We start from the raw sequence: 23464 nt of genomic DNA, 5'->3' as shown, positions 1-23464 counted from the left end.
CTACGGCACTGACACCCAAGCTGAAGGTAATGGCAGCCCTACATTTTCTTGCCACGGGTACCTTTCAAAATACCATAGCTCATGTTGGTGGCATGTCCCAGAGCATGTTCTGCCGTGTGCTGCATGATTTCTTAGAGGCCATGTTGATTCACCTGGATGACTTCATCCATTTCCCAACCCCTGAAATGTTGACTGGGGTCAAGCGTGGATTCTATGCCCTGGGAGGGATGCCCCATGTCATTGGGTCCATAGATGGGACACATGTGGCTTTGGTACCACCACAGGCACAGGAGGTAGCGTACAGGAATCGCAAGCACTACCACTCCATCAATGCCCTTGTGGTGTGTCTGTCCAACATGGTGATTTCACATGTCTGTGCTCGTTTTCCAGGATCAGCACACGATGCCTACATCATGAGGCGTAGCAGGATGCCTGAAATGATGACGCAGCTGCGCAATGAATGAGCATTTGTTGTTGGTGGGTACAGTCTGTCTGTCCTGTATTTTGTGTAGACTTCCAGCACGACCGCTTCTCCTGTCCTACTTATGTCCATGTGCTTTCCATGTAGGGGACGCTGGCTATCCCAACATGCCATTGCTGATCACACCTCTCCGCAACCCCATCACGCCGGCCCAGCTCCGCTACAACACCGCCCATGGCCGGACAAGGCGAGTGATAGAGAGGACATTTGGCCTCCTGAAGAGCCGATTCCGATGCCTCCACAAGACCGGCGGCGCCCTCCCATATGCCCCGGCAAAGGTCTGCAAGATCTTCATGGTGTGCTGCATGCTGCACAACATGGTAGTTGAGAAAGCTGTGCCACTCATCCTGGATCAAGATGATCAGGACCATCCACCCGTGGAGGACGAAGGTCTTGGCAATGGGGCTAGTGATGTGGAGGACGTGGTTCCGCAAGAGGACATCCGGACTCGGCTCATACGCGACTTCTTTGCTTAGTGGTGAGTACCAGTGTCTGTGTGTGCACGCATTGGTCCCCGTGTGGCATGTGTTGCGATGTGTGTGTCCATCTGCATGTATGCCACGTGAGTCAGAGGAGTGTGTGGATGTGTCACTGGAGTGATGGTGGCAGTGATGTGTACTTCCCCAGTCATAATTGTGACCTGGCATGTTGTCATCCTTACATGTGTCGAGTACATGCACATGCAAGTGGCTGTGCTTTTTGTGGCTGACTTCTGGTGTGTCTCTCATCCCCAGGTACTTGCGCATGCCGTCTGCTGGTTGCATTGTTGTGGCACTGCTATTCCTCATGGACACGTCATCGTGTGCTGACTCAGCGTTACAGGCACGGACACGTTTGGAAGTCTCCTTAGGGTAAGGGATGCATCAGGGGTGTATTGGGTGTGGCAGTTGTTCACGATGTATGCACACTGCCCCTGTCGATGTTTGGTTCTTCTGCAGACATGTTGCATCACCATGGTACACATTACATGCAGCTGGGTACACCTGAATAGATGGTCAGACTTGTTGACAGTCATCAGTGATGGGATTGTGGAATGTGATGATGGCATCAATGTGTGTTACACTGCCCTCGGACACATACGGTTTGCCTTGGCTTGACATGCTGTGGGACTTCCACATCAGCGGATCAATGGTGTATGGCAGTCTCTCCGTGAGCAGCAGGGGGTGTTTAGCTGTTAGCCAACACTTTTGTGCCAGTTCCATGGCTATCACGCATTTGGGCTGCAGAAGGGGGGTTCCAGTGTTGGACCCACATGTTACTCCACATGACCCGTTCATGTGTACTCCGAGTTGCCTCTGCAATCCCGAATACATGACTAATAAAGGTGTCCCTATGCCTCCAAGGTGCCTCTTCTCAGTCAATGCTGGTGTGTTGCCACGGTGCATCCGGCATGTCTGGCATGGTTTTCCGTGATAGTGGCTATGTGTCTATGTGTAGAGTAGCAAGATGCAAGCTGTTTGTGTGGGATTAGACTCTGTATTGTGCATGTAGTCCATGACTGTGTGGGTATTGTGACATGTACCATCCCCATGCATCCAACGTTGGCCACGCCACCATTCACTGCATCCACCTGACTCAAGCTTGCAGGACATGGTTCTGCCACCTGTCCACACATACCTGGGTGCCCCCCAGGACACTCCACATGATCCCTGACCTCTGCGCATGGCTGTCGCTGTACTCAATATGTCTGTTGGCACGGTTGTGCGGCCACCCCATCAGCTGGTTGGGCCCATCACGGGTGTGTATGGTGCTCCATGTGTGTCTTGCCTAATACAATGTGACCCATGTGTGTCCTGTGCCAGACTCAGGCCCCAGGGTGTGGATGGTTGAAGTCAAATGAGAACTCTGGCATAGTTAGACTTTACAAGACACATGTAAGGTAATAATGCAATCAGTGGGCATCTTCTCTTTATGGTGTGACTTTTTATTTTGATTGGGGTGGGGGGGGGTTGACATGAGGGGCATTCCGGGTGTGTGGAGTCCAAAGTTCACTAGGGGAGTTGGTGTCCTTGCCATTTGAAATCCTCAGAGTCCATGCCACAGTCTTTTTCAACATTGGTCAGACAGTGACCAGCAAGTCCATGTGGCAGAGAATGTCTTTTGATGCTGTGCTGCTGTTGCTCCAGTGGGCCAGGTGCCAGGCCAGGTGTCCTGGGAGATGGTGCTGTTGCGCCGACCCTCACGGTCTTTTCCGTGGACTACCTGCCCTCCTGCGGGGACCCTCAGAAGCAGGCCGTGACGATGTTTGGGATGCTCCGTCGGATGTCTCCTCCTCCTCCTCATCCCTCCCTGTGGGTGGTGATGTTCTACGCCTGATGGCACAGGGAGGGTTGCCCATGTTGTCGGCCATCCGACGGAGTGTACTGTGAATTCCCGTGAACACCGTCATGAGCTCAGCCTGTCTGTCCTCCATCCTCCGTTGGTGTTGCAGTAGACAGGCATGTTGCTCCGCATGTTGCTGGGCCTGCTGGGTCTTGATCCCCTCGAGGATGGACACAACCTGGGCCATGCCCGTGGTGTCCTGCCGGTATGTGTCCAGGATGTTTCGGACATGGGAATATACCGGTTCCCCAGCCAACTGGTCAGGCTCGCGCCTCCGCCGTCCTCCACTCCCACCACCCCTGCCCACTTGTACCTGGCCTGCCCTTGTAGGCACATTGGGTCTCCGGGACCCCTGAGGGGTGGCATTGGCGTTGTCGCCTGCCTCCTCCTGGGTGCCCGGGACACCGTGTCCCTCCTGGCCAGCCTGGCTGCATTGTGGTGGTGGGGCAGGGATCCTGGGTGTCTCCTGGGATGTGGCAGGAGTAGGGGTGGTGGTGGGCCCAGTTGTACCTGACGCAGGTGCTGCAGGTCGTTGGACACCAGAGGGGCCAGGTTGGTAGGGGTCGGGTTCGTCCACAGAGTGGTGAGAGTCGTCGCTGCCGGTGGCTCCGTCATCCCGCCGAGCCGGATCCTGTGTGTCTTGGGGGGTGATCGACGACGTTGACCTGTGTGTGAGAGAGACAATGTTAATTTTGTTCCATGCAACATCCATGTTTCATTGTTTTGAAAGTTGGCACATTTCCTCTGGGAATTTGTATGTGTCTTGCATTCCACTGACAGTGCACTTGTGCATGGGTATGTCCCTTGGCCACAGCTTTTGAGACTTTACCTATGTGTGGCACAGTCTTACTTGCTGCGTCAATTGTGACAGCAGTCAGCAGTGGAGTGGGCAGGTGTGGCGAGCCATGCATTGGCGCCTTCCATGTAGCACTGTACGTGTGCACATGGAGTGGTTCCACACACTTATATGATGCAGGTAGCTGTCGTTGTGCTCGTGCACAGGTTGTGACATGGCCCTGTGTTTTGCCATGGAGAAGAGGGGGGGTTCTGGCACTGGCCACCCTTGGCTACATGCACGCAGTCCACCTGCTGACGAGTAGATATCCCCACACCCCACAAGGCTGATTTGCTCTCCCTGTGTGTCCCTTTCTCGCTCCCTCTCTGTCCCCCTCTCCCTCCCTCTGTGTGTCAGCCTCCTCCCTCTGTCCGTCTCCCTGTGTCTCCCTCCCTCTCTGTCCCCCTCTCCCTCCCTCCGTGTGTCAGCCTCCTCCCTCTGTCCGTCTCCCTGTGTCTCCCTCCCTCTCTGTCCCTCTCTCCCTCCCTCCGTGTGTCAGCCTCCTCCCTCTGTCCGTCTCCCTGTGTCTCCCTCCCTCTCTGTCCCCCTCTCCCTCCCTCTGTGTGTCAGCCTCCTCCCTCTGTCCGTCTCCCTGTGTCTCCCTCCCTCTCTGTCCCCCTCTCCCTCCCTCCGTGTGTCAGCCTCCTCCCTCTGTCCGTCTCCCTGTGTCTCCCTCCCTCTCTGTCCCCCTCTCCCTCCCTCCGTGTGTCAGCCTCCTCCCTCTGTCCGTCTCCCTGTGTCTCCCTCCCTCTCTGTCCCCCTCTCCCTCCCTCTGTGTGTCAGCCTCCTCCCTCTGTCCGTCTCCCTGTGTCTCCCTCCCTCTCTGTCCCCTTCTCCCTCCCTCTGTGTGTCACCCTCTGTCACCTCAGCCCAGCTTCCTGGGCACAGACTGTTAGCAGATCTTTGAATGGCCCTTGGATTGTTGATGTGAGTTTGTTTCTGATCTCCAGGCACCCATTGGGTGTAGTGTGTGTGTCTGCACTGCTTCTGTGGTGGTGTGTGCTGCCACTCTTTCACAGTGTTGGCTGTTCATTAGCTGCTGTCATGTGCAAGAACGTGCCGTCACCCCCATGTGTTGATGCAAGGCGTCCGCCATTTGCTGGTGAGTCTTTCCTGTGTGGGGACACACTGTTTGTCTGGCTGTGACCTAGGCCATATGGGCAGAGGGCATTGTTGTCTGCTTCTGAGTTGCACTATGTGATTTTTGGGGCCCACACTCCCGCCATCCGGGTTACCGTGTCTTGTGTTGGTGTTTTCTGTGGCCTGTGACTTGACATTGTCCAGCTGGGTGCATGGGGCATGGTGGCGCTAGTGGCATGTGCGTGTTCATGGTGTGTGGTTGAGTCATGCGATGGCTTGGGGTGGTTGCGTGCCTGTTTGTGAGTTTGGTTGTGGATGACGTTCCCCCCATGTGAGGTGAGTTGTTTGTGTACTCACCCGGGTCTCGGAGTCCTTCTAATCCGTCCACTGCCACCACCGGCAGTATGGCCATCACCCTCTCCTCCCAGGGATGGTATTCTACGCGTCTGCGGGGCGGCCCTCCTCCAGTGACGTTGGCCTGGTTGTGTTCGTCCGTCATTTTGGCTCGGACCCTCCTCCGCAGATCGTACCACCTGGCTTGGCATTCATGCCTGGTCCTTCTGGTGTCTGCAACAGCATTCACAGCATCGACGATGGTCTGCCACATTGATGTTTTTTCTGAAATGGGGGTCTGTCTGACCAATGTTCCAAAGAGGTGTGGCTCAACTCTGAGGATTTCATCGACAAGGACCTCCAACTCTCGGCTAGTGAACTTTGGATTCTTGTTAGTGGGCATGGTGAGGGGTGTGGGTGTGGATGTTGGGGGGGTGTGTGGATGGTTTTGGGTGTGTGGGTGTGGTTGTGCAGGTGTGTGTGTGAATGTGATGTGGGGGTGTTTGTGAAGGTGTGTGTGTGAAGGTGTGCAAGTGTAAGGTGTGGTAAAGCTTCTAGTATGGTGCTGTAGGTTGTCTGTGGGGTCTGGCAGCAGTGAGTCTGTTGCAAAGGCTCATGGTTTGTGTGTGTGGGCCCTTTTTATTGGTCCATTCGTGGGTGTGGCTGTGTTTGAACTTTGGGTGGGTGTGTTATAAGGAGTGGTTGTGTTTTGGGCCTCTGTTTTGGATTTTGGCAGTTGCAGGTCAGTGATTGTGTTGTTTTTGAGCTTGTTGGACATGTTTAGTGGCTTTGTGCCATTCGAATGGTGTATTCTTGTGTTGTTTTGCTTTGTCCTGGTTGTGTACTTGCGTTCTTAGCGTCTGTACGGTGTGTACTTCGGGCATTTTGTTGTACAGTGCTGTCCTTGTGTCTGGCTTGGTACGACTCGTACATGCGCGATGTTGTGTGGAGGTGCTGGTGTGAGGGCCTGGGGTACGCTCCATACGTCCGCGGGTGAGGGTACGGGTCGTACATACACGGTTGGGGGTACAGCATGTACACGGGTGTACATACACGGGGGTACGACACGTACACGGGTGTACATACACGGGGGTAGGACACGTACACGGGTGTACATACACGGGGGTACGACTCGTATACAGGTGTACATACACGGGGGGTAGGACACGTACACGGGTGTACATACACGGGGGGTACGACACGTACACGGGTGTACATACATGGGGGTACGACTCGAACGTACACGGGTGTACATACACGGGGGGTAGGACACGTACACGGGTGTACATACATGGGTGGGGGTACGACTCGAACGTACACGGGTGTACATACACGGGGGGTATGACTCGTACACGGGTGTACATACCCGGGGGTAGGACACGTACACGGGTGTACATACACGGGGGTAGGACACGTACACGGGTGTACATACACAGGGGTACGACTCGTACACGGGTGTACATACACGGGGGGTAGGACATATACACGGGTGTACATACACGGGGGATAGGACACGTAAACGGGTGTACATACACGTCCGGTTTGACACGTACACGGGTATACATACACAGGGGGGTACGACTCGTACACGGGTGTACATACACGGGGGGTATGACACGTACACGGGTGTACATACACGGGGGTAGGACACGTACACGGGTGTACATACACGGGTGGGGGTACGACTCGAACGTACACGGGTGTACATACATGGGGGGTACGACTCGTACACAGGTGTACATACACGGGGGTAGGACACGTACACGGGTGTACATACACGGGGGTAGGACACGTACAAGGGTGTACATACAGGGGGGTACGACACGTACACGGGTGTACATACACGGGGGGTATGACTCGTACACGGGTGTACATACACGGGGGTAGGACACGTACACGGGTGTACATACACGGGGGGTACGACACGTACACGGGTGTATATACACGGGGGGTACGACTCGTACACGGGTGTACATACACGGGGGTACGACACGTACACGGGTGTACATACACGGGGGTACGACTCGAATGTACATGGGTGTACATACATGGGGTGTAGGACACGTACACGGGTTTACATACACGGGTGGGGGTACGACTCGAACGTACACGGGTGTACATGCACGGGTGGGGGTATGACTCGAACGTACGGGGGCTGGGGGGGTGTTCGGTGCGTATGCGGGCACATGTCTCCATTTTTGCTATGGGTGTTCGGTGCGGACGGTGTTTTTTGCATACGGTTGTAACATCGGACGCATGGGATGGATCGTGATTCCGCGGTCGGACTAGACTTTTCACATTTGTACGGTAAATCGTCCGGGGACGTGTCGGACACAATTTCCGACCCGAGGACGTGTGGGGAATTGTTCCCAATGCGATTCGTATGGTCTTTTTCCCATGCGAATCGTAATTGGCAGTTTGTACGGCACTTGTACGATTCGTACGGTAAAAAGACCGGATACGAGTCGTACGGGCTATTTTTTTACCGGATCGTGATCGGCACCATAGTGTTCCCTAGTGTATGTAGGTGTTTTCACTGTATCCTAAGTGTCTTTTAGCATAGCACTGGCTCCAGTCCTGGTTAGTCAGAGTCAGTTACCAGCAGTACCCGTCACTAAACAGTTGGAGGCACAGGAGGACTTTCTGCTCCTCTGTTGGTTCTTTCTGCATTTGTCTTGCTTCTTCCTGCACTTTTCTTTGTCTTTCTTCACATGTCTTATCTTTGTAGGCAAAGTTAGAAATTAGCATTTCAAAAACCATTGAAATTCACTGAAAAACCATAGGTTTCAGGCACATTATAGTTAGAAATTAGCATTTAAAAAACCTTAGAAATTCACTGGAAAAAAACATAGGTTTTAGGGATGTTATAGTTAGTTGGACATTTCACTCTTACAAAACCATAGAAATTCCCCTGTTATAGTTAGTTCAGCTAACTATAACTTGCGCCCCCGCAATGCACTGCTGTTGACGTCAATATTACATCATTCATGACATGGTCAGTGACATTACTGATGAAATCACTGATTACATCTCAAATGATATCACTGATGACATCACTGATGACATCATCCACGTCAAAATCTGATTCACCTCCTCACACTCTAATATAACCTTTGACTATGGTAGTCTGTAAAATACAGACTACCATTTTCGAAACCATTGACACACCAATACCAGTTACTACATACGCACTCACTGATTCCTAGGTCTACACACACATCCATTCATTCAACCATACAATCACTCATACATACAGCCACTCATCAATACAACACTATCATATGCACTCATACACCTATACAGACACTCAAACACTGCCACTCATCCATGGAGTTACTCACAAACTTAGTCAATCACGCAAAGAATCAATCACAATCCCATTTCCTCACCTATACAGTTATACACACACCACCTCACTTATTCAAACATATGCTAACACATACTTATTCTCTTATGCAATCACTGATATAAGTACATACTCATTCATACAGCCACTTTCACAATCACTGACTCTCACGTATAGTCATTTATATACTCCAACTCTCACATACACCTTTTACATATGTAGTTACTTGGATATGGAGCACTAAGACATCCAATCTCTCACCAACACACCCATACACACACTCACTAGCCCCTACAGCTGTTTCCACATGCACTCTTGAACCCATACGCCCAGTGATTCTACCACTCACACATCTATGCACAGTCACACACCGACCACCCACCCACCACCCACACACTCAGTCTCCCATACAAAATACTCAGGCAACCAATCAATAACCCATATAGACACACATGTAGCTACTGACCAACACATGAAGCAGCTTACACAACAACAGATATACTGATACACACATTCAGACAGTTTATTCACTAACCCATGCATTCAGTAAGACACATTAAATCACTCGCTTATACAGTCAGTCACGCACCTACTAAATCCTTCATCCAGACACTTATACACCCACTCATTCTTCAATACACCTTGGCATATACATAAAACATATTTAAACTTTACAGAAACACACAGTCACTGAATGATGTCATCAGTGATGTCATCAGTTATGTCATTTGAGATGTCATCAGTGATGTCACTGACCATGTCATGAATGATGTAATGGTGAACACCCTAAATATCGATTCTGAAATATCAACCGCCCAGAATATCGAATTTAAAATATAGAGTGGACAGAATATTGAATTATCAAAATATAGATAGGTCAGAATATCGAAATTGGGGTATGAAACATCGATTTCCATAATATAGAATTTAAAAATATAGAATTCCATAATATCGAATTTTAAAATATAGATTACCATAATATCGAATTTAAAAATATAGATATCTATAATATCAAATTTGTTTTAGTGTTATGTACTGTAGTATATATGTTCAAATTATGTATTATTTTTGTAATGTATGTTTAATTATTTTAAACTAATGAATGTTATGTAATTTAATTTTTGCGTAATTTAATTCCGTAGCGGGCTGTGGGTTTATAGGGGAATAGGGTGGGACGTAATGTAATTATGGTTAATTAAATATTAATTATATTTATATGTTTTGATAAATAATTGATTGATAATTAATTATTAATTGGTAATTAATTTGTATTAATTGGTAATTAATTTATATTAATTGATTAATTGATACTTATATTAATTGTATTTTTTGTTATTAGGAGTGGGTTGTGGGTTTGTAGTGAATTGAGTGGGAAGTAATTTAATTGCAATAAAGTAAATATTTTTTTTGTAATGTATGTGTATTGATAATTAATTGACAATTAATTATTAATTGGTAATTAATTTGTATCAATGGGTAAATAATTTGTATGAATTGCTAATTAATTTTTATTAATTGCTAAATAATTGTTATTAATTGATTAATTGATAATAAGGTTAATTGTATTTTTTAATATTGGGAGTGGGTTGTGGGTTTATAGGGGAATTGGGTGGGAAGTAAATTAATTGTAATAAAGTAAATATTATTATTTTTATTTATGTGTATTGATAATTGATAATTAATTATTAATTGGTCATTAATTTGTATGAATTGGTAATTAATTTGTATGAATTGCTAATTAATTTTGATTAATTGCTAAAAAATAGGGGAATTGGGTGAGAAGTAAATTAATTGTAATAAAGTAAATATTATTTTTTATTTATATGTATTGATAAATAATTGATATTTAATTATTAATTGGTAATTACTTTTTATTAATTGGTAATTAATATTTTTCAATGGTAATTAATTGTTATTAATTGGTAATTATTTTAATGAACTTTGTATTGATAATTAATGTAATCTTATTTTTAAATTAAATCATTACTTTCCCTACTTTTGCACTCACTGGAGTGGGAATAGTAATTTTTACCCTCCTGCTATCTAACGCTTTCCCTACTGTTACACTCTTTGGAGTGGGAATAGTAATTTTTACCCCTACACTATCCAGCGTTTTCCCTACTGTTGCATTCACTGGAGTGGGAATAGTAATTTTTTCCTTCCCGCTATCCAACGCTTTCCCTACTGTTGCACTCACTGGAGTGGGAATAGTAAATTTTATCCTCCCGCTATCCAATGCTTTCCCTACTGTTGTACTCTTTGGAGTGGGAATAGTAATGTTTACCCCTACGCTATCCAGCGTTTTCCCTACTGTTGCACTCATTGGAGTGGGAAAAGTAATTTTTCTCTTCCTGCTATCCAATGCTTTCTGTATTGTTGCACTCTCTGGAGTGGGAATAGTAATTTTTACCCCTACGCTATCCAATGCTTTCCCTACTGTTGGAGTCACTGGAGTGGGAATAGTAATTTTTCCCTTCCCGCTATCCAACAATTTTCCTACTGTTGCACTCTCTGGAGTGGGAATAATAATTTTAACCCTCCCGCTATCCAACGCTTTCCCTACTGTTGCAATCTCTGGAGTGGGAATAGTAATTTTTACCCTTAAGCTATCCAACGCTTTCCCTACTGTTGCACTCACTGGAGTGGGAATAGTAATTTTTACCCCTACGCTATCCAACGCTTTCCCTACTGTTGCACTCACTGGAGTCGGACTAGTAATTTTTACGCTCTCACTATCCAACAAAATCTCTACTTATTGTACATTACTTTTATTATGTTTACATTTTAAGCTTTTTTACATTATATTATGTATGTTTTATTTAATTGTTTTTAATATTTAATTACTTTTATATTATTTTTAATACATTTAAAAAATTTGATATTTTAGCTAACTATATTTTAACATTCTACATTTTGGAATCGATATTTTAGTACTTACCTGTTTGTAGATAGGGAGTCGATATTCTGTCCTTCTATATTTTGGTGTCGATATTTTGGACATTCTATATTACGTCCCTCGATATTTAGTCACTGAACCTGATGTAATATGTGACGTCATCAGCTGTGCATTGCGGGGTCGCGAGTTATAGTTAGCTGAACTAACTATAACAGGGGAATTTCTATGGTTTTGTGCGAGTGAAATGTCCAACTAACTATAATGTCCCTGAAACCTATGTTTTTTTCAGTGAATTTACAAGGTTTTTTAAATGCTAATTGCTAACTATAACGTGCCTGAAACCTATGGTTTTTTCACTGAATATATATATATATTCATTTCCACAAGTACCACCAAACGCTGACAAAATCTTATAGGCGGGTGCTCCATTCGTGAGGGCGGACTCCCGTGTACTTGAACAAAATTCTTCAAGAGAAGATGGGCACACACGGGGGGTAAATTCCACAAGATTTATTGTGCAAACAGACCGGTTTCGGCAATGCTGCATTTCTCAATGTTTGCTTGAATAAAACAACCTATCAGCGACAATGCTTAAATGCATCTGATTACACTTCCATTAACAAGTGCACAGTGGACACAGAGGAAGGACAGGCAGTCAGGGCTGGATTCTCTATTTATGACAGCCATATTTGCATGTCAAAGTGTTGGATTTTAGCCTTTGGTAGTGTTCATGTATGGATTGAACTCCCGTACTCCTGCACCCATTTCTAATTGACTACAAAAGGGAGACTACACCAAACGGTATATTCCACCAAGCTTTTTATTTTATTTTCATTTCATTTCTCAAAAATGCTCTTTGCTCACAATGTCTGACTGACTAATTTCAGCAAAAAGCCTTCTACTGGGCCATCTATATGCATAAACATATATCAGTTAATAGTGTATTCATAAATATAAATATGACATTTATGCTTACCTATTTGCACTTACCTTCTCTGTAGTCTGTTTTTTTGGCCACACTACATATTCTTTGTACTAGGTAATATCCAAAGGTATTTCAAACTTAACACCAAGGTGTCGATTCCGATTCGGTAAAAAAAAATACCGTACGACTCGCATCCGTATTTTTTTACGTACGAGTCGCACAAGTACCGTACAAACTGGCAAGTACGATTGGGACGTGAAAAATAACTACGAATAGTGTTAGGAAAAGTCTACGAGCGTGCGTCGGAAAGTGACCACGTCCGAATATCGCCTGGAAAAGTGTACGAAAGTGATCCGGACAGTTTAACTTACAAATCGTAAAACACAAGTCCGAGCGCGCAAGTACGATCCCGACCGCCCGTCCGAATACCCAATCGCTCGGAAAAAGGCCCGTACGGAGCCAACGCTGAAGCACACAAGTACACGGGTAAACTCATGCCCGTGTACGAGCCGTACAGCCCCCCAATACATCTGCACCGTACACCACCCTGTCCGCACTGTACCCCCAGCCCCCCCACTGCATTTACTTGCCGCACACCAACACCGAACCCCAGCACCCTCACACAGCATCGCGAATGTACGCATCCTACCTAAGCGAAAAATACACATACAGAACCAGGACAGTGGAAAACAGCACAAGGAGGTCCAAAGCGACTCGCACAAACACACAAAACACGTCCACACGAAAAAATACAACTCAATGACTGACCTGCCACATCCAAACTGGCCAACAGAGGCCCCAAACACAACCACCTCTTATAACACACCCACCCACCAAAATTCAAACACAGCCACACCCAACAATGGACCAATAAAAAGGGCCCACACACACAAACCATGAGGCTTGCAACAGACCTACTGCGGACAGAGCTCACACACAAAACACCCCACAGAACTCATACCTTTGCTACCCCGCCACTCACACACCTTCACACAACCTCCCCCACAAACATCCCCCTCTTCACAGTCACACACACACACATTCACACCCACACACCCGCAACCGCCCACACCCCACACCATGCCCACAGACAAGAATCCAAAGTTCACTACGGCGGAGCTGGAGCTCCTCGTCGATGAAGTCATCAGACCCGAGCCACAGCTGTTTGGAACAATGGTCAGACAGACCAGCATATCTGAAAAATCTGCCATGTGGCAGAGGATCGTCGACAAGGTGAATGCTGTTGCGCCCGTTCGAAGGACCAGGCATGAATGCCAAGCCAGGTGGTACGATCTGCGCAGGGCGGTCAAGAGGAAGATGAATGAAGAACATGCCCAGGCCAACATCACTGGAGGTGGGCCGCCCGCAGACGCGTACAGTACCATCCCTGGGAGGAGAAGGTGATGGCCATGCTACCGACGGTGGGAGTACAAGGAGTGGACAGAGTCGCAGAGCCTGGTAAGTACACAAACAACTCATGTAACTTGGGGGAATGGCATCCACACCCCAACCACCAGAGGCGCAACTATAGCAAAATTTCGGGGGAGGCTAAGATAAATTGCCGTGTGGGTATGAATCTTGTAAGCCATAGGCAGAGTGGAGCTGCAGGGGCTGTCAAAGGGGTGAAACAACCGCGAGGCCTCATTAACACGCAAATGGCCTCTGAAAGACCTTTGAAGTGTTCGGGTGCGGCTGTGAGTGCACCGGGAAGCTGTCTCATCCCGAGCTGCCACACACAACGGGGGTGGGGCTGGAGCCCTGTGAGTCCAATGGGTGTTGCGCGCCTGCCAACCATAACAAATGCACGCACCCACCCCCAAGCACTCACCGCACACAACCACACTGAATAACCATGGCCATGCCACGAACGTCACCATTCACCCTTCACAAATCAAGGCAAGGCCATGTCCAAGGCCACAACAACCACAAACACAAGACAGGATGTCCGGGAGGCTGGGAGGGTGGGCCCCACACAACACATCGTGAAAATGAGACGCAGAAACCAATGTCCCAGCTCATATGGCATAGGGACATACCCATGCACAATGCACAGTGACTGGCAAACTACTAACAAGGTCGCTGACACTGGGTCCTGCTGTATGCAGCACAAGGCCCTCCTGGGACCACTGTACACTCAAACACCAAATCCACAAGCACAGGCATCCAGCACAGGAACCCACACACACTGTCATGCCAGCACACACCATGAGGGGACACACACATCACCTGGGAGACCCAATGACGACTCACACAACACACCACAGCACGCCAGGTCACCCCCCCCCCCCACAAGCACACACCCCCGGGGCAGGCAAGGGATACACCCACTCCCACAATGGACATGTGACACAACAAGACCAATCCGGAGCCAAGTAAGCATCAGAGCCAGGCGGGCAACTACAGCCAACTTCCGGGGGGGGCAGTTAAAGATTGGGGGGGGCAAATCAACCAGCCCTAGGCAGAGTGGCTGTAAGAATGGGTGAAAACACAACAAAAGCCGAATGTTCGAGTAAATTGTCTACCATACACCTGTGAAGTTCCCGGGTCCGGATGCAATTAGACGGACGCCAGCCCGCGAGGCTGTCTCAGCCGGGCTGACACACATGAGGGGGGGAGGGGCACAAGCCTGGTTTGCCCAATGGGTGTTGCGCGCCTGATCAGAGCCAACTATCTACAGGCCACACACTCAGGAGAACATCCCAATCTGTCCCCCGCAACATACCCATCCCCAAGTGGACACTGAGAGGAATGCCAGGGACATCCAAATACCAGGGGGAACTGTGTCAACTTGAATATGTATGAAACATGGATGTGGCATGAAACAGCATTAACATTGTCCCTCTCTCACACACAGGGCGACGTCGACGATCTCCCCCCAACACTGGGGGGGAAGATTCACAGTCCCAGGCACCGCGTGACGACAATCCCACTGGCAGCGACGACTCTCACCACTCCGTGGATGACCCCGACCAACCTGGCCCCTCTGGTGTACAAGCTCCTGCAGCACCTGCGTCAGGTACATCGGTGCCAACCACCACCCCCATTCCCGCCACATCCCAGGACACACCCAGGATCCCTGCTCGCACTGAACAACACAGCCAGTCTGACCGGGAGGGACAACGTTCTGCGGGCACCCAGGAGGAGGCAGACAACCCAGCTGATGCCATCCCTCAGGGGTCCCGTAGACCCGATGTGCCCACAACGGCAGGCCAGGCACGTGTGGGCAGGGGTGGTGGGAGTGGAGGCAGGCGGAGGCGCGAACCTGACCAGCCAGCTCAGGAGCCCGGCATGGCCCACCTACGCAACATCCTGGATTCATACCGGCGTGACACCAGAGGCATCGACCAGGTCGTGGTCATACTTTCCGGGATGCAGGGGACCCTCGATGAGATCAAGAACCTGCAGGTCGAGCATCATGCCAGTCACCAACAACAACAAGGACGGATGGATGAATGAATACTTTCTTATATAGCGCATGGCTACCCTTGGGCATCCCAGCGCTGTGAGACCTAGAGGATGATGATAGACCTACTCAAAGAAGAAAGTCTTTAGTTGCTTCCTGAAGATGGTAAGGTTTGATTCATGCCTGATGTTATCGGGGAGCTTATTCCAGAGGTTAGCCGCTTGTACAGAGAGTAGCCGGCCGCCCATCTGGGCGAGCCTCACCCTGGGCACCACGAGAAGATTACGATGATTGGATCTGAGAGATCTTATTGATTGATGGCGCTGAAACCAAGGGTTCAGAATAGAGGGGCCCATATTATGAATGGACTTATGTGCCAAGCACAGAGCCTTAAATGTGATCCTCTCCTGAATTGGGAGCCAATGAAGAGTACGAATTGAGGTTTTTGCTGAACAGCGTTTGGGGATCTTCATGAGCAGACGTGCTGCGCAGTTCTGAACAGCTTGCAAAGTTTTTAAAGTGGCTGCTGATGTCCCCAAATATATGGCATTAGCGTAATCCAGTCTTGAGAGGATTAACGACTGGACCAGTATGCGTCTTGCTTCAAAGGGAAGAAGGTCAAGGACTTTTTTTAGCGATCTCATAAGACCATAGCAGGTTGCTGCTACCTTGTTGGCCTGATGTTGGAAGTTTAGAGTGTCATCCATCCAAACCCCTAAGCTTTTAATTTTGGTCTTAGGTTTAGGAGGGGGTTCCGAGACAACTGGGCCACCAGGGATCAAGGTTTATCGGAGCTTTAAAGCCCAACAACATGATGTCTGTTTTGGCTCCATTTAGTTTTAGGCAAGAAGAAGTTATCCATTCCAGGACATTGGTGAGACACGGGGTGAGATTGTTAAGCCCATGATGTAAATTATTGTTCCTTGCCAAAGAAACCACCAGCTGCGTGTCATCGGCGTAGGTGACAAGCTGAATTCCCCAAGGAAGCACCACATCAGCCAACGGTCTCATATAAATGTTAAAGAGTGTAGGGCTGAGTGATGATCCCTGGGGAACGTCGTGACTCAAATGCAACTGGTTTGATGACACCTCGTCCTCGAAGACAGAGAAATACCTGTCCGATAAAAAGGAATGCAGCCATTTGAGAGCCAATCCTGATATCCCTGCAAGACGAAGCCGGTGTAGCAGGAGAGAGTGATTTACTGTATCGAAAGCTGCGCTGAGGTCCAATAGGACCACCGCAGCGCAGCCTCCAGCATCCACAATCCTCCTGGTAGCCTCGACTACCGCCACCAGCGCTGTTTCGGTACCTTGCTTAGGTCTGAAACCAGTCTGAGAAGAGTGAAGGGCACCCGAAGATTCAACAAAAGAAGAGAGGACCTGGTTGACGTGCTTTTCAGCTATTTTGCTGAGACTGGGTAACAGTGAAATAGGTCTATAGTTGGTCAGGTCTTCTGGGTCCAACTTAGGTTTTTTTAGTAAAGCGCGTACCTTTGCTCTCTTCCAATTCGGGGGAACCTCTCCTGAGGTCAAAGATGAATTGATGACCTGCATTATAATAGGGCAGACCGTTTTCAAGACAAGTTTGAGTACAGCCGGTGGAACGATGTCCTGAGGCGAGCCCGATTTTAAGTTGTTAAGAAGACGTTCCACCGTAACAAGATCTAATAGCGGGAAGGCCATGAGATCATCGCCTGAATTAGGAGGCAAGACAGGCTGAGCTCCTGGCGGTGCACAGGGACGTGAGCCAATCACTACGTCAGATCGCCCAAAGTCTGGCAAACCCTCCCTGTGCCACCAGGTGTAGACCAGCACCAGAGACAGGGAGGGAGGAGGAGGAGGATTCATCTGACGGAGCGTCCCTAGCATCGTCAAGGCCTGCATCTGAGGGTCCCCGGAGGAAAGTGGGTCGTCCACGTAAGAGACCGTGAGAGTCAGCGGACCATCCCCATCTCCCAGGTCACCTGGCCTGGCACCTGGCCCTCGGGCACAACAGCAGCACCTCACCCAATGACATTCTCTGCCACATGGACTTGCTGGTCCCAGTCTGACCAATGATGACCAACACTGTGGTCTGGACTCTGATGACTTCTAATGCCAAGGATGCCATCTCCCCCAGTGAACTTTGGATTCTATTCCCCCGGTAGTGCACCTTAGCACATCTACCAAAAGACGCACCCCACCAAAAATAAAGTCACATTGTTCTGCACATGAGATGTTGCTGTCATTTTGCATTAATCTATGACATATGTGTGTGGAAATGTCTAACAATGCATGAGTGTTGAACCAACTCCAGCCATCCATCCCCTGGGAACAGAGTCTGGTACAGGACACACATGGGTCACAAGTATCAGTCAATGTAGGCATGGTGATGGCCTCTGGCTGCTGAGGGGGGGCTTGCTAAACTGTGCGGACAGACCTATTTGGGAGATCATCATCAAGGCGTAGAGGCCATGGCCCATGTGGAGGTACCCGGGGAGGAAGTCCCAGGGATTTGTGGCCAGGTGGGAGAACTATGTCCTGTATGCTGGAGTACGGTGGATGAGAAGAACGGGGGCCAGGGAAAGGTTGGATGCACGGAGATGGACCAACGGGATCTAGGATGACAGACGTACAAGGTTGGTGTGGGGTCGGGTTTGTGGACTGCCTCCTGAGTGTGGGTGGGGTGTGCGGAGGACATCCTGCAGCAGACAGTGATCCATTGCAGCCAGCTATGGTGGACGGTGAGGTGGCTGGGGCGCAGGGCGTAGAAGCTGAGGTGTGCAGATGCCCCCTGGAAGTGGGCCAGTGTCCTTGGAGTGTGGATGTACTTGCTCCGTAGAGGGCAGGGCAGTATATGAGATGGATGTCGTCATGGACCTGGGGGATGGCCTGTCGTAACTTGGAGTGGATCTATCTGTGGATCATGTGCATGTTGCAGAGTGCATTGCAGCATGGGGTACAGATGCTGTGGACTAGCATGGCAAATGTGAGCGAGCAAAACATGATGCACAACATCTTGTGAGTGTGGCCATTGTGTGCCTGTGCAGGGCCTGCAGCAGCAGGCGCCATCCCCCTGCCAAATGGCCCATCTTGCACACAAACACTAGGATGTCAGAAGGGCAACTGCAACAGGCGCGTGTGTAAAGTGAGGAGTGTCCAGTGTCACATGGCACACCCAGAGACAATGCATGCCCAATCCCAAATGAACCATTACACAGGATCAGGAAACTGAAGGTCGACCTGCGCACTGGAGACACACCCTCAGCAACCGGTGATGGCCCATTGTGTGGTTGACCTCGCAAAAAAACAAAAGGAAAAACGACCATGTACTACATGCCCAATAGTGAGCCAAATCCATGAGCAACTGCATGCATGTCGCTAAACTACACAAGGACTCCTATGCATTATCTACAGCAAGTATGCCAGATATGCCGCATGCCAAGTGGCAAGAGACCAGCATTGACAGAGACGAGGCACCTTGGAGTATGATGAAGACCTTTATTACTCAACCTCACACTAATGGAGTTGCATCCATTGGAACAGAATCACAGGTCATTCGGCTGAACATGTGTGACCCACACTGGACACCCCCAGCAACACACAGATGTGGTAAATCCAACTGAGCTGGCACACAAGTGAAGGGGTTGAGCCTCACACCCCTTGCTGCAAACGGCGAGTCTACAATTCAACATTGAGCCTCATATGGGGATGTCCCACACCATGTCCACCATGACCATCCCGTATGTTCCTGAGGGACGTTATACACACATTGATGCCTTCATCAGAATCCACAATCCATGACAGATGACTGTCAGGAAGGGTGACTATCAATTCATGGGAACCATGCAACACGTCACGTGGCCCATGGTGAGTCGACATGTATGCATGGTAACACAACATGCACAGGAGCAGTACCCACATATCACAAACACATACCACCCACAAAACGCCTTGCTGCACTCCTTACCCAAAAAGACTTCTCACCATCTCTGTGCATGTAACTCTGATCCAGCACACGTTGGAAAAATCATGAGGAATATCAGGAGTGCAATGATGACATGAGCAGACGACAGCCGCAGGAACCTGGGGAGGACAGACACACAACAAGTCAGCGAGGAGCTAGTAATCCACACACATGTACATGTACTCTACAGGAATGATGTTGTCACCATGGGAATAATGATTTTTGTGTACCTGCACAAATATGGGGAATGACATTTGCACTTGTATGACACATCAGAACACACCTCCAAGTAACTTGGCACACTGTCAGCTCGACACACACATTGCAACACATGCCACACAAGGCACTAGGCGTGCACACTCAGACACCGGAACTCACCATTATGAGAAGAAGTTGCGGATCAGCTGACTCTGGATGTCCTCATCCTCATCCTCATCCTCACTTGTCCCGTGCCCAAGCCCTTCATCCTCCACGGGTGGATGATCTTGCTCATCAGGATCCAGGATGAGTGGCACGGCCTTCTCCACTGCCATGTTGTGCAGCATGCAGCACACAAGGAAGATTTTGCAGACCTTCACCGGGGCATATGGGAGGGCGCCGCCGGTCTTGTGGAGGCACCTGAATCTGCTCTTCAGGAGTCCAAACGTCCTCTCAATCACGCGCCTTGTCTGCCCATGGGTGTCGTTGTACCGGTGTTCTGCGGCTGTTCTGGGGTGGCGGAGAGGCGTCATCAGCCATGGCATGTTGGGATAGCCAGCGTCCCCTACATGGAAACATCATGGACAGAAGTGGGTCAGGAGAAGCAGTAAGACATGAAGAAACGGTTAAATACAGGACTAACAGATCATACCCACCAACAAGACATGCACGTTCATTGCGCAGCTGCAGCATCATTTCGGGCACTCTGCTATGCCTCATGATGTAGGCATCGTGTGCTGATCCTGGAAAACGTGAACAGACATGGGATATCATCATGTTGGCAAGACATACCACAAGGGCATTGATGGAGTGGTAATACTTGCGGTTACGGAAGGCTACCTCCTGTGCGTGTGGTGGCACCAAAGCCACATGTGTCCCATCAATGGCCCCAATGACATGGGGCATCCCTCCCAGGGCATAGAACTCACCCTTGACACCTGTCAACTGCTCACGAGTTGGAAAGGCAATGAATTCATCAAGGTGTACCAACATGGCCTCTAACACATCATGCAGGACACGGCTGAACATGGTCTGGGACATGCCACCTACATCAGCTATAGTCAATTGAAACGTACCGGTGGCAAAGAAATCTAGGGCTGCCATCACCTTTATCTTGGGTGTCAGTGCAGTAGGATACCTGTTTAGCGGTTGGAGGTGTGGCTCGAGCCTTGTGGTCAAGTGATCAATCAACGGTTGGGTGAAGCGGTACCGGCGGATACAGTCACGTTCCCTCATGGCAGCCAAGTCTGGCATTGGTCGGGGGAGAGGCGGTGCCCTGCAGAAATTTGGAAGGAATGACGAAGATTGAGTACAGCAATACATCACTGTCAATGAACTGAGCACATGTTCAACAGCTAATACACATATGCTACATACCAGAGTCTGTACTGTGTAATGCATCCAGGACACGTATGCCAGCCAGGTAACACCCCTAACAACAGTCAGCTACACACGTGGGTGCGCAAGGTCAACATGACATGACATGGAACTAGCTGTGGGCCAGTGTAAGTGAAGAGGCTGACGCATAACAGGAGTGACAGACATCCACATATGTGCATTAGAAGGATGTATTATCACACAGACTGGTTGCGGGACACTAGAGGCACAGGTCGCATGTCCTTGAAACAGGACAGTCCACACACCTTGGCAGGAAGGGGGACATGTCAGGTATGATGACACATACATTGAGACTACGCAGAATACTCCTTGTCTCGCAAGTGCATGTGCGATGCACACATTCACCCGTTACGTCTGATTCCACATGTGGCCTGGTGTGCGTAATAGTGTGCCATGCCCATCGACACGCACACACATGTTGGATGCAGCAAATGCAGATGCATGTCACGGAACTCATACAGCTAGCTCATGGGATCACATGACACTCACATGACATAGTCACAATGTGCAACGCCGGTAGTAACATTTGAAGTGTCATTAACCGTGTCCCTGGCATCGGTGGACAGTTGCGGGTGTAGGTGACCGTGCCATGCCAGTGATGCAGTGCTCGACTGTTCCCAGTGAGTGGCTCCTCTGTATCGATTTAGGACAAGTAAATTTCTGTTGTGTCATGCTCCCCATTGTTTCCCAGTGGCATGGTGGGTTAACCAACTGTGTGGTGCAGGGCCTACTTATGTTTGTAGTTTTGTAGCGTTAATGCTATGCGCTGTGTCCTATGTAGATTGTACTCATGTGTCATGTGTATACAGGTGTCTGGTCATTTCCTGTCTCTTCACCTTGGCCACAGTATCATCGGGGGATACAGAGGGAGACACTGGCACGGACGTGGGGGAGGTAGCCAGCACCGGGGCCACCAGTGCTGGGGAGTCTGGCGCAGCATGTGGTACGGAGGCCGAGGGGAGTCAGGCGGAAGACCCGTCCAGTCCCAACACCGACTATGACGCTGATCGGTCCGAGGCTGAGCCCCCACAGGGGGCGGAGGCTGCCCCCAGTGCTGAAGGCAGCACTCCATCCCTCGGCGCACCCTCCATTCTCATCACCGCCCCCCAGTTGCTCGGGTCCCTTGTGTCCGTGCTAGGCGACAACAGGTGCGTGAGAGACGGCAAGGAGGTGTATTCAAGGGGTGAAGGGTGCACTTCCACTCCGGATCATTCTGTGGTGTGTAGGCACATTCAAGTGCATGGTGCTTGTTACATGCACGCTCATGACGTGGCTTGTATACTGAAGTGGATTTGTGTGCCAGTCATGACCCCATCTTGTGCGCTGCTTGCTAACGGCAATTATTTGATATTCAATGCAGAAGCTTGCTGTGGGATGCTTCCGGCAATTCCTGAGATCGTGACTGTATCACTACGAGTGGTTTTCTGTCATTTCGACTTTTCCCACCCCGCTTGTCCGGCTGGATGTATCCATCTGGCCTCCCATTGCAACCTTGAAAGCGGAGTTCAACAAGATGAGCAGTATAAGGGCTCCATTGTCTCAAACACAAGTCGTGTTGACTTCTTCCCGAGAAACATTTGGCTTTCACGAAGATCACATGCCCAATGAGGTGCAAGAGGCTTTTTAACACTGATCTCCCACTACATATTTAGAACTCAGATTCAGACTATCTTTCATGCCTCGTCAACAGATGGCCCGGCTGTTTTTTTTTACATTGTGGTCTCCGGCCTCGTGACCTCCTTTCAAACTCTGTTTGGTGTGCTCCCCGCATTTCATAATTCGCTTTTGTCTACCGTCTTCGGAGGTGTCCCTTTGCTTCTCGCCCTCGTAGCTGGGGTGCCATAATAGATCTGCGTACTACGCTGTGGCTTCACCTCTTGCGTTACAAGACAGCATGCACCGGCTGCTCCATCTTCGGAACATGATGCTTGAATTATACGGCACTCTGCCGCTGGCGACCTTAAGCAGTGACTATGGATTGTCCTTCCGGGTTTCCCTTCTTTCCCTGCGTGCAACCTGTCTTTCATTGCCTAGACTGTCCATTCGAATGGGCTCTGGATGTGTGCCTGTGTAACTCGGTGCCTCCTGACCCGGATTTGGATGGACTGATGTGCCCCTTAGTGGCTCATGAGTTGGACTGTTCTGGCATCAGTGTCATGGCCTGTGCTGCTGCATATGGAGTCCTGGGGAATTGGGACATCCGAACAGCAGCAAATGAGTTCTTAACCAGGAGTTTTCTTGATGTCCCCACCTGTTGTCCACAAGTTGTGCTGGATGGCCCGATTGTTGAGGAACACGTGT

Source organism: Triturus cristatus, chromosome 1_2 (genome assembly GCF_964204655.1).
Source record: "Triturus cristatus chromosome 1_2, aTriCri1.1, whole genome shotgun sequence".
In the NCBI taxonomy this organism is placed as follows: Eukaryota; Metazoa; Chordata; class Amphibia; order Caudata; family Salamandridae; genus Triturus; species Triturus cristatus.
Note: the sequence above shows the minus strand (reverse complement) of the source record.